The sequence below is a fragment of the Sapajus apella genome, unplaced genomic scaffold (assembly GCF_009761245.1).
Source record: "Sapajus apella isolate SASKATOON/1434 unplaced genomic scaffold, GSC_monkey_1.0 scaffold31, whole genome shotgun sequence".
NCBI classification, from domain to species: Eukaryota; Metazoa; Chordata; class Mammalia; order Primates; family Cebidae; genus Sapajus; species Sapajus apella.
The window spans coordinates 1,302,185-1,314,423 of NW_022436971.1; the positions used below are offsets into that span (position 1 = coordinate 1,302,185).

General features: G+C 37.5%; 1 protein-coding gene across 5 annotated transcripts in view; it reads right to left on the minus strand.

Moving 5' to 3' along the window:
* Positions 1–12,239, minus strand: part of NCOA1 (nuclear receptor coactivator 1) — a 277,674-nt gene that overhangs the window by 122,266 nt on the left and 143,169 nt on the right. For 4 of the 5 annotated variants that reach the window (XM_032294317.1, XM_032294318.1, XM_032294315.1 and 1 more), the window contains one exon: positions 8,144–8,297. The gene's annotated coding sequence lies outside the window, so the exon portion shown is untranslated. Of the gene's footprint in view, positions 1–8,143; positions 8,299–12,239 lie in introns of those variants that run through there. The other variant, XM_032294316.1, reaches the window with a different exon arrangement.

The window sequence follows — 12,239 nt, forward strand, 5'->3', positions numbered from 1 at the left end:
TAATGGTAGAGGGGGAAGGGTAAAAGTAAATACAGAGAGAGATAAAGCAAAAGCCACAAAATGTTTATAATTGGTGAAACTGGGCAATGGGCATGCAGGTGTTCAGTCTAGCAATTTTGTAACTATTTGGTACATTTGAAATTGTTTTTAGAGTTAAGAAGAAATAGAAAAGATGAAAAAATGTCATAATGAGGAAAATATGATTTTCTTAGAGTCACTCAGTGAACAATGAGGAAAGACAGACACCAAGCTAATGTTCAATCACTACATTATTCTATTTTCTCCCCCTTTCTCTTTCATAAAGTCAAGGTACTAACATTCCTTTCCTGAAAACTCTTACAAGAGATGGTTCTCTCACTTAATTAAAATTTCTCTTTATTGTAATACGTCCTGCTCTGCAAAACTTTCTTTTTTAATCAGAAAGGTTAATTCATTTATCTCTCCTTGTGGAGAACCCACAGTCTGATTAGAAATAACAGAAAACATAAATTAATACAGGCTGAGCATCCCAAATCCAAATTCTGGTATGTTCCACAATCTGAAGCTTTTTGAGCAGCAATATGATATTCAAAGGAAATGCCCATGGGAGCATGCTGGATTTTGGATGCTCGGCTGATAAGTATACTGCAAATATTTTAAAATCCAAAATATGGAATATTTCTAGTCCCAAGCATTTCAGATAAGGGGCATTCAACCTGTAAATACAAATGTATCATCAGTTAATAAAAGCCAGAAACTGAGAGTTGTGTTTGTTCTAGAAACTCATGAAATTTTAAAGAGGCAGAGATAGTTAAGATTAGATGAATAACTTCTTTTTTTTTTTGAGACGGAGTTTCCCTCTTGTTACCCAGGCTGGAGTGCAATGGCGCGATCTCGGCTCACCGCAACCTCTGCCTCCCGGGTTCAGGCAATTCTCCTGCCCCTGCCTCCTGAGTCGCTGGGATTACAGGCACGCGCCACCATGCCCAGCTAATTTTTTGTATTTTTAGTAGAGACGGGGTTTCACCATGTTGACCAGGATGGTCTCGATCTCTTGACCTCGTGATCCACCCGCCTCGGCCTCCCACAGTGCTGGGATTACAGGCTTGAGCCACCACGCCCGGCCTAGATGAATAACTTCTTACATAATTTTGTACCTCCAGTCCCTGCATTAAATGTCTCTGCCAACTGAGAGTCTTAACTCAAATTTCCAAACTTACTTTTTTTTCTAAACACAGGCATTGTCGGCCAACTAAATTTTACTGCCTTTTACTTCTATGATCTACAAAATCTCACACTGTAGGTTGACAGCTATCACTCTCCATGGTGACAAGTTTCTCCACTTTTAAAAGTGAATGGGCGCGCAGTTGGGGCACATGGATGAAGAGGATTTCTGGGACGGTGGTATTGTTCTACTTCTTAACCTAGGCAATGTTTACACAAATATGTTCAGTAGATAATAAATAAAAAGTTATATGTTTGTTTATATTTATTTATTTATTTATTTTATTGTACTTTAGGTTGTGGGGTACATGTGCTGAACATGCAGGATTATTGCATAGGTACACGCATGACAATGTGGTTTGCTGCCTCCATCCCCCCATCACCTATATCTGGCATTTCTCCCCATGTTATCCCTCCCCAACCTCCCTACCTGCCGCTGTCCCTCCCCTATTCTACCCCAACAGACCCCAGTGTGTGATGCTCACCTCCCTGTGTCCATGTGTTCTAATTGTTCAATACTCGCCTATGAGTGAGAACATGTGGTATTTGATTTTCTGTTCTTGTATCAGTTTGCTGAGAATGATGGTTTCCAGGTTCATCCATGTCCCTACAAAGGACACAAACTCATCCTTTTTTATGGCTGCATAGTATTCCATGGTGTATATGTGCCACATTTTCCTTGTCCAGTCTATCAACGATGGGCATTTGGGTTGGCTCCAGGTCTTTGCTATTGTAAGCATTGCTGCAATGAACATATGTGTGCACGTGTCTTTATAATAGAATGATTTATAATCCTTTGGATATATACCCAGTAATGGGATTGCTGGGTCAAATGGAATTTCTATTTCTAGGTCCTTGAGGAATCGCCGCACTGTCTTCCACAATGGTTGAACTAATTTACACTCCCACCAACAGTGTAAAAGTGTTCCTATTTCTCCACATCCTCTCCAGTATCTGTTGTCTCCAGATTTTTTAATGATTGCCATTCTAACTGGCAAGAGATGGTATCTCAATGTGGTTTTGATTTTCATTTCTCTAATGACCAGTGATGATAAGCATTTTTCCATATGTTTTTTGGCCTCATAAATGTATTCTTTTGAAAAGTATCTGTTCATATCCTTTGCCCGCTTTTGAATGGGTTTATTTTTTTCTTGTAAATCTGTTTTAGTTCTTTGTAGACTCTGGATATTAGCCCTTTTTCTGATGGGTAGATCGCAAAAATTTTTTCCCATTCTGTTGGTTGCCAGTTCACTCTAACAATTGTTTCTTTTGCTGTACAAAAGCTCTGGAGTTTAATTAGATCCCATTTGTCTATTCTGGCTTTTGTTGCCAATGCTTTTGGTGCTTTGGTCATGAAATCCTTGCCTATGCCTATGTCCTGAATGGTTTTGCCTAGGTTTTCTTCTAGGGTTTTATGCTGTTAGGTCTTATGTTTAAGTCTTTAATCCATGTGGAGTTAATTTTAGTGTAAGGTGTCAGGAACGGGTCCTGTTTCTGCTTTCTGCACATGGCTAGCCAGTTTTCCAACATCATTTATTAAACAGGGAATCCTTTCCCTATTGCTTGTTTTTATCAGGTCTGTCAAAGATCAGATCGTTGTAGATGTGTGGCATTGCCTCTGAGGTCTCTGTTCTGTTCCATTGGTCTATATCTCTGTTTTGGTACCAGTATTGTGTGGTTTTGATTACTGTGGCCTTGTAGTATAGTTTGAAGTCACGTAGCATGATGCCTCCAGCTTTGTTCTTTTTGCTTAGAATTGTCTTGGCTATGCAGGCTCTTTTGGGTCCACATGAAGTTTAAGGTGTTTTTTTTCAGTTCTGTGAAGAGGGTCATAGGTAGCTTGATGGGGATAGCATTGAATCTATAAATTACTTTGGGGAGTATTGTCATTTTCACAATATTGATTCTTCCTAATCATGAGCATGAAATGTTTCTCCATTTGTTTGTGTCCTCTCTTATTTCCTTGAGCAGTGGTTTGTAGTTCTCCTTGAAGGGGTCCTTTACATCCTTTGTTAGTTGTATTCCTAGGTATTTTATTCTCTTTGTAGCAATTGTCAATGGCAGTTTGTTCTTGATTTGGCTCTCTTTACATCTGTTATTGATGTATAGGAATGCATGTGATTTTTGCACATTGATTTTGTATCTGAGACTTTGCTGAAGTTGCTTACCAGTTTCAGGATACTTTGGGCTGAGACAATGGGGTCTTATAACTATACAGTCATGTCATCTACGAATAGAGACAATTTGACTTCCTCCTTTCCTAAATGAATACCCTTTATTCCTTTTTCTTGCCTGACTGCTCTAGCTAGAACTTCTACTACTATATTGAATAGGAGTGGTGAGAGAGGGCATACTTGTCTAATGCCAGATTTCAAAGGGAATGCTTCCAGTTTTTGCCCATTCAGTATGATACTGACTATGGGTTTGTCTTAAATAGCTTTTATTATTTTGAGATACATTCCATTGATACCTAGTTTATTGAGAGTTTTTAGCATAAAGCGCTGTTGAATTTTGTCGAAGGCCTTCTCTGCACCTATTGAGATAATCATGTGGTTTTTGTCTTTGGTTTTGTTTATGTGGTGGATTATGTTTATAGACTTGCGTATATTGAACCAGGCTTGCATCCCTAGGATAAAGCCTACTTGATCGTGATGGAAAAGTTTTTTGATGTGCTGTTGCAATCGGTTTGCCAGTATTTTCTTGAAGATTTTTGCATCTATGTTCATCATGGATACCGGCCTGAAATTTTCTTTTTTTGTCGAGTCTCTGCCAGGTTTTGGTATCAGGATGATGTTGGTCTCATAAAATGATTGGGAAGGATTGCCTCTTTTTGTATTGTTTGGAATAGTTTCAGAAGGAGTGGTACCAGCTCCTCTTTGTATGTCTGGTAGAATTCGGCTGTGAACCCATCTGGACCTGGGCTGTTTTTCGTTGGTAGGCTATTAATTGCTCCCTCAACTTCAGCCCTTGTTACTGGTCTATTCAGGGTTTCAACTTCTTCCTGGTTTAGGCTTGGGAGGGTGCAAGTGTCCAGGAATTCATGCATTTCGTCCAGGTTTACTGGTTTATGTGCATAGAGTTGTTTGTAGTAATCTCTGATGGTAGCTTGTATTTCTGTGGAATTGGTGGTGATATTCCCTTTATTGTTTTTTATTGCATCTATTTGATTCTTCTCTCTTTTCTTTTTTATTAATCTGGCTAGTGGTCTGTGTATTTTGTTGATCTTTTCAAAAAACCAGCTCCTGGATTATTGATGTTTTGAAGGGTTTTTTGTGTCTCTATCTCCTTCAGTTCTGTTCTGATCTTAGTTATTTGTTGTCTTCTGCTAGCTTTTGAGTTTTTTTGATCTTGCTCCTCTAGTTCTTTCAATTTTGATAAGGTGTCAATTTTAGATCTTTCCTTGCTTCTCATGTGGGCATTTATTGCTATAAATTTTCCTCTAGACACTGTTTTAAATATGTCCCAGAGATTCTGGTATATTGTGTCTTCGTTCTTGTTGGTTTTGAAGAACATCTTTATTTCTGCCTTCATTTCATTGTTTATCCAGTCAGCATTCAAGAGCCAGTTGTTCAGTTTCCATGAAGTTGTGTGGTTCTGAGTGAGTTTCTTAATCCTGAGTTCTAATTTGATTGCACTGTGGTCTGAGAGACTGTTTGTTATGATTTCCGTTCTTTTGCATTTGCTGAGGAGTGATTTACTTCCAATTACGTGGTCAATTTTAGAGTAGGTGTGATGTGGTGCTGAGAAGAATGCATATTCTGTGGATTTGGGGTGGAGAGTTCTGCAGATGTCTATTAGGTTTGCTTGGTCCAGATCTGAGTTCAAGTCCTGGATATCCTTGTTAATTTTCTGTGTCATTGATCTAATATTGACAGTGGAGTGTTAAAATCTCCCACTATTATTGTGTGGGAATCTAAGTCTCTTTGTAGGTTGTTAAGAACTTGTTTATGTATCTGGGTGCTCCTGTATTGGGTGCATATGTATTTAGGATGATTAGCTCTTCTTGTTGCATTGATCCTTTTACCATTATATAATGCCCTTCTACTAGGATTGCGACTCTTCTTTTTTTTTGCTCTCCATTTGCTTGGTAAATCTTCCTCCATCCCTTTATTTTGAGCCTATGTGTATCCTTGCATGTGAGACGGATTTCCTGGATACAGCACACCAATGAGTTTTGACTTTTTATCCAATTTGCCAGTCTGTGTCTTTTGATTGGGTCATTTAGCCCATTTACATTTAAGGTTAATATTCTTATGTGTGAATTTGATCCTGCCATTTTGATGCTAGCTGGTTGTTTTGCCCATTAGTTGGCACAGTTTCTTCATTGTGTCAATGCTCTTTATCATTTGGTACGTTTTTGGAGTGGCTGGTACTGGTTATTTCTTTCGGTTATTTCTTTCTATGTTGTTACCATTTGGTACATTTTTGTAGTGGCTGGTACTGGTTGTTCCTGTCCATGTTTAGTACTTCCTTCAGGAGTTCTTGTAAGGCAGGTCTTGTAGTGACGAAATCTCTCAGCAATTGCTTGTCCGTAAAGGATTTTATTTCTCCTTCACTTATGAAGCTTAATTTGGCCAAACACAAAATTCTGGGTTGAAAGTTCTTTTCTTTAAGGATGTTGAATATTGACCCCCGCTCCCTTCTAGCTTGTAGAGGTTCTGCCAAGAGATCCGCTGTGAGTCTGATGGTCTTTCCTTTGTGGGTGACTCGACCTTTCTCTCTGGCTGGCCTTAGGATTTTTTCCTTCATTTCAACCCTGGTGAATCTGACTATTATGTGCCTTGGGGTTGCTCTTCTTGAGGAATGTATTTGTGGTGTTCTCTGTATTTCCTGGATTTGAATGTTGGCCTGCCTTGTTAGGTTGGGAAGTTCTCCTGGATAATGTCCTGAAGGGTGTTTTCCAACTTGGATTCATTCTCCCCATCACATTCAGGTATGCCAGTCAAGCGCAGATAAGGTCTTTTCAGATAATTCTTGGAGGTTTTGCTCATTTATTTCCACTCTTTTTTCTCTAATCTTGCCTTCTCGTTTTATTTCATTGATTTGCTCTTCTATCTCTGATATCCTTTCTTCTGCTTGATTGATTCGGCTGGTGAAACCTGTGCATGCCTCACGAAGTTCTTGTGCTGTGTTTTTCAGCTTCATCAAGTCATTTATGTTCTTCTCTAAGCTGGTTATTCTAGTTAGCATTTCGTCTAACCTTTTTTCAAGGTTCTTAGTTTCTTTGTATTGGGTTAGAACAATGGTCTTTTAACTCAGAGAAGTTTGTCATTATCCATCTTCTGAAGCCTGCTTCTGTCGATTCATCACACTCATTTTCTGTCTTGTTTTGTTCCCTTGATGGTGAGGAGTTGTGATCCCTGGGAGGGGAGGAGGTGTTCTGATCTTTGAAGGTTTCATCCTTTTCGTGCTAGTTTTTTCCCATCTTTGTGGATTAATCTCCCTTTGACTTTTGAAGTTGGTGATTTCGGGAGATATCTCTGGGTGGATGTCCTTTCTGTTGTGGTTGGAGCTATATATTTTTTGGCCTGTAGAGGCGCTGCTAGGCTGCCTTGGATTCAGTCAGGTTGATTGGATGGGTGGTCTTCCCCTGGGGTTTGTTTGCAGGTGAAATTAGCCCCACCTTCCCAATAGCATCTCTCCTTCCCTGAGCACGATCTTCTTGGTTGGAGTCAAACGGGTGTATTCCTTGCCAAGCTCTCTGGCACTTGGGCTTCAGTTTGAGTTTTGTTGGGGGTGGGGCTTGCCAGGCCTTATGACCTATTTCCCTGCTTTCAACTCTGCCTCTTTCTGTGGGATACGTTGTTCTGTCCTGCTGGTGCTAGTCCAAACTTCTGCCATGGTCTGGCTGACAACTTACGGCACCATGTGGGAGTGGTGGCTCAAATTTGCATCAACAACCCACAGCGCCCCTCAGTCTGGCGGGGCTCTTGGCCGTGGGTTGCAGGAGGGATGACATAAGCACAGGATCCGAATCAGAGCACTGAGGGGGTGAAGTCCCCCAACCCTCCCAGCTGGCTGTGTGTTCCAGGTGGGGACGCGCCCCACCCTATCTTGGTTTGTTCTGCCTGGGCAGCTCTCACCCTGCTTTGGCTCCCTCCCTGGGCTACTTTCAGAGTCTTTTCAGTCCCCCCAAAATGAAGCCGGCACCTCACTCGGAATTGTGAAGTCTTCTAGCCCTCTGCATCTCATTTGCTGGGAGCTGCATTCCAGTGTCATCTCTTCTCAGCCATCTTGGCACCCCCTCCTAATTTTTATCTATGTATAATTCAATTAAAAGTCTATTAATTAACAAATTTTCTCCTGGAAGTTTTCCCTTACTGATTTATCAGTTTCTGATTACCCTTCATCTCTTTATCTGCTATCCTGGCTTGGTGCATGTTTATTTTTCTACTGCTCCTATTAGTATGTTCATGGATACACTGGTTTTATTCCCAGCTAGTTCACAAACTCTAAAACAGCAACAATGTAAAAATGCCCATATAGACACTATATATACATAAATTACATAGGTTATAATTACCTATATATTATACAGGTATATCTATAATTATGTAGGTATATAATATGTAATTTTATGCATATATGTATAAAATTAAAGGCTGGATATATGTTAAAAATATATAAAGCAAATTTGGGATGATTTACTACAGTTTTTCTGCTGCCATTTTCAATTCAGCAAGGACTTTGAGGGTCTCATCATAAGATATAAGGTCTGAAGCCTATAGTGATTTCAACATACACTAAAATGGCTCATAAAGTGTATACTAGAAATTTTCTATCACTTTCACTTAGGAATGTCACACCTGTTTTACATTAACCTTGAAGCATCCCAGATCAAACACATATTTCCATAAAAGATAATAGTCAACAGGTAATCATTTTCCCTCCATGTTTTTACAGAGACAAAGCTCTTTAAAAATAGAACTACAATTCCTACCTGGGAGACTTCTTTGTTCATAATGAATCCTCAAAACAAATATGGTCAAATCTTGTGTTCCAGGGCGTAGCTTCCTGGGGAATGGGATAATGATGTTTTCCAGAGGTGACTCTAGTCTCTTCACTCTCACCTCACTTAAGGCCAATTATACAAACTAGAATAAAAAGACAAAAATAAAAGCAGAAGGGAAGTTAGACTGCCATTTTATTCTCTAAGAAATAATAAAGGTCAATTATGCTAGAAAAAGAAAAGAAATGCAACTTTTAGAGTTAAATGGAAAAATATTTTCAAAAGACAATGGATAAAGATCTGATTTTACAGCTGAAGTCCTTTTTGGTGATTAAGTATATATTCCTATTTGCGAATGTTGCTTAATTGCATTCTATCCTTAAACTTCTGAAAGATCCATTTATATGTCTTTTAAAAGTTGTTTCTGGCTGCATTTGTATATATATCCTTCTTCCTGCTTATAAATTCAGATTTTTTTCATATTTTCAATTATCACATAATTCTTTACTTCTGTAATACTCCTATCATATTTTACCTTCAAATTTTTAATTGAAAAAGTTTACAAACATTTTATATTTGTAATACTTCAAAATGATGGTAGTTAAGCTCTGGTTCTAGTAATGATGAATTATCTTATATTAAACGAACTCACCCACAGATAACAGTTATACACTCTGACAAAATATAAAAAACAACTGTTTGAAGAAATTGCAAAGTGAACAAGGCAGACAGAAATTTTAGAGGTTCTGATCATTGAAAGAAAGGAACGATATTGGGTGAGATACACACTTATAAGACACCCCAGTAAAGTAACTCTTCCCAGTACTCCCGCTAAGTGCAGAGAGGCTAGCCTTAAAGGAGAAAACCAGTCTTATTGGCTTGAGGCATTACAGAATGTAGATCAGAGCTAAATGAAAGCTGAAAATTGACTAGACTACAGACCTCACTTGAATTTTGCCAGTTTTTGCAAACACTCATTTTTTATATGTCTTCATTTACAATTCCATGACCTTTTAGCACATGTGCAGATTCATATAACTATACCACAATCGAGATTCACTGCTCCATCACCACAGGTAAATGAATTCTCTCTTGCTGTTTATAATCATATCCACCTTCCCCTTTCCTTAACTCTTGACAATTGCAATCTGTTCCCTATTTCTATAATGTGTCACTTTGAGAATACTACATAAATTGAATCATACATCATAAGATCTTTTCAAGTTGACTTTTTTTCACTCAGCATAATGCCATTGAGATCCATCCAGTTTGGTGCGTGTATCAACAGTTCATTCATTTTATTGCTCCATGATACAGTGGTACCACAGCTTTTTTCACCATTTGTCCTTTAAAGTCCATTTGGGTTATTTGGTTTTTGGCTATTACAAATAGAGCTGTTATGAATATTGTGCACAGGCTTTTGTAAAAATGTTCGTTTTCATTTCAATGCCTAGGACTGTAATTGCTGATTGTACAGTTAAGTGTATTTTTGCCAGGCAGTAATTTAGCTGTCTGCTAGAAGATAAATCAACACTCTTCAAAAAGAGACAACGATCCACAATATCATCCACAATATCCAGTACACAACAAAAAATTACTAAACATGCAAAGAAGGTAGAAAATGTAACTCCAGATCAGAAGAAAAGGTGGTCAATAGAAACACAACAGAAGATGATTTAGGTGCTGGAATGACCTAACAAAGATGTGAAAGTAGTTATTATAAACATGTTTAAAGATTAAAAATATAAATATATGATTATGGGTAGACACATGAGAAATGCTTACAGCAAACAGAAACTGATAAATAAATGGAAATTCAAGAGCTAGATAGTTCAATACAAATTTTAAGATTCACTGGCCAGACTTAAAAGATTTGTAACAGCAGAAAAACAAGTCAGTGAACTTGAAAATAGTACCCAGTCTGAAGAACAGAGAGAAAAGAAACTATACAACCACACACACATCCCTTCTGTAATCTGGGGAAACCACACACACACACACACACACACACACACACACACACACACACCCCTTCTGTAATCTGTTGGCAATACCAAGCATGTGATACACACACATGCAAACACATCCCTTCTGTAATCTGTTGGCAATACCAAGCATGTAATACACACACACTCTGTTGGCAATACTAAGCATGTAACACACGCGCACGCACACACACACACACACACACACACACACCCCTTCTGTAATCTGTTGGCAATACCAAGCATGTCAAGCATGTAATACACACACACACACATACACACACATACAGACATACACACACACACACACACAGACATATACACACACACACATTCCTTCTGTAATCTGTTGGCAATATCAAGCATGTAACTGGATTCCCAGAATGACAGGAGAAAGACACTGGGGCAGAAACAGTATTATGGAAAAATAATGATTGAAAATTTCCAAAATCTGGTGGAAAAAAAAAAAAAAACTGTCAGATCCAGTGTCTCAATAAATCCCACTCAGAATAAATACAGAGAAACTAACTCTGGCAAAGTAGAGGCAAACTGCTTTAAAAAAAAAAATTAAGAGAAAAATTTGAAACTAGCCTGGGAAAGGTAGCACATCACATACAGGAAAACAAAGATATAAATGGTAACCGATTTCTCATTGGTAACAACAGAGGCAAGAAGATAATGAAATATTCCCTAACACTCTCGTGGAAGCTGCTTTCCTCTCCTGGATTCCATCTTTCTGGATTCTCTCACTCAGTGTGAGAGTTAGCTGTTTCTTTCTCTCTCCTTCTCCTGTTTCGCTCTCTCTTTAAATAAATCACTTTCTACAAACAAACAAACAAACAAACAAAAAAGATAATGAAATAATTTCTTCCACTAAAATGCTGCAAGGGGGAGAAAAAACCTATCAACCCCCAATTTTGCATCCAGCAAAAATATCCTTCAAAAAACTGAAGGTAAAATTAAAAACACTTTAACATCACCAAATGTAATCTGTTGTAAGATTAATATATCTGAAATGCTAAAGAAAATTTTTCAGGCTAAAGCGAAATGATGCTAGATAAAGTCAGATCTACAAAACAGAAGCAAAAGTATCAGAAATCATAAATATGAGGGTAAAGAAAAAGGACTATGTATTTTTCATTCTCTTAAGACATAACTGATTATATAAAATATATTAAAATATATAAAATATTATAGCATTTGCAACACATTAAATGTTAATTATATTACAACAATAGCAGAAAGGATGGGAAGGTATAAATGGAATTATACTGTTGCAAGGCCCTTAAATTTTACATAAAGTATTATAACATTAACTATAAATACATTTATAAATTAATGATACATATTTTAATTCTTAGAGCAGCCACTTAAAAATTATAAAAGGGTAGTGTTCAAAAGGTCATAAAGGTATTTGAAAATATAAAAAAGTATAGCTAAAAAGTTAACAGGAATTGTCAGCACCCTACTAAAAAATATTTGGTTAACCCAAAAGAAGGCAAGAAAGGAGGAAAAGAAGAACACATAACAAATGGGATCTTAAACCCAACCATATTAATTACATTAAACATAAAATAACTAAACATTACAATTAAAAGATGGAAACTAGATAAAAAGCAAACCCACACTATATGCTGTCAATAAGAGATGAAGTTTATGTAAGAAAGCAATATAAATATTAGCAATAGTAGAATTCAGGACTAGGAATGTAACTAAAGATAAAAAGGGAAGTTTCATAAAAGGGCCAATGCATCAGGAAGACAGAATCATAATTTAAAAAAAAATTTAATTGTTTTAGAGATGGGGTCTTACTAGCTTGCCCAGACTGGTCTTGTGTTCCCAGACTTAAGTGATCCTCCTTCTGTGGTCTCTCAAAGTGCTAGGACTATAGGTGTTAGCTACCATGCCTAGCCAGAATCATAAATGTTATGCAAATAACAAAGCTTCAAAATAAATGAAGCAAAACCTAACATAACTTAAAAAGAGAAATAGAAAAATATATACATATTATTGAAGATTTTAACATTCCTCTCTCAATAACAGATGGAACAACTAGATTTTTAAAAATCAATCAGGAAACTGAAGATTTGAAAAACCGTGAT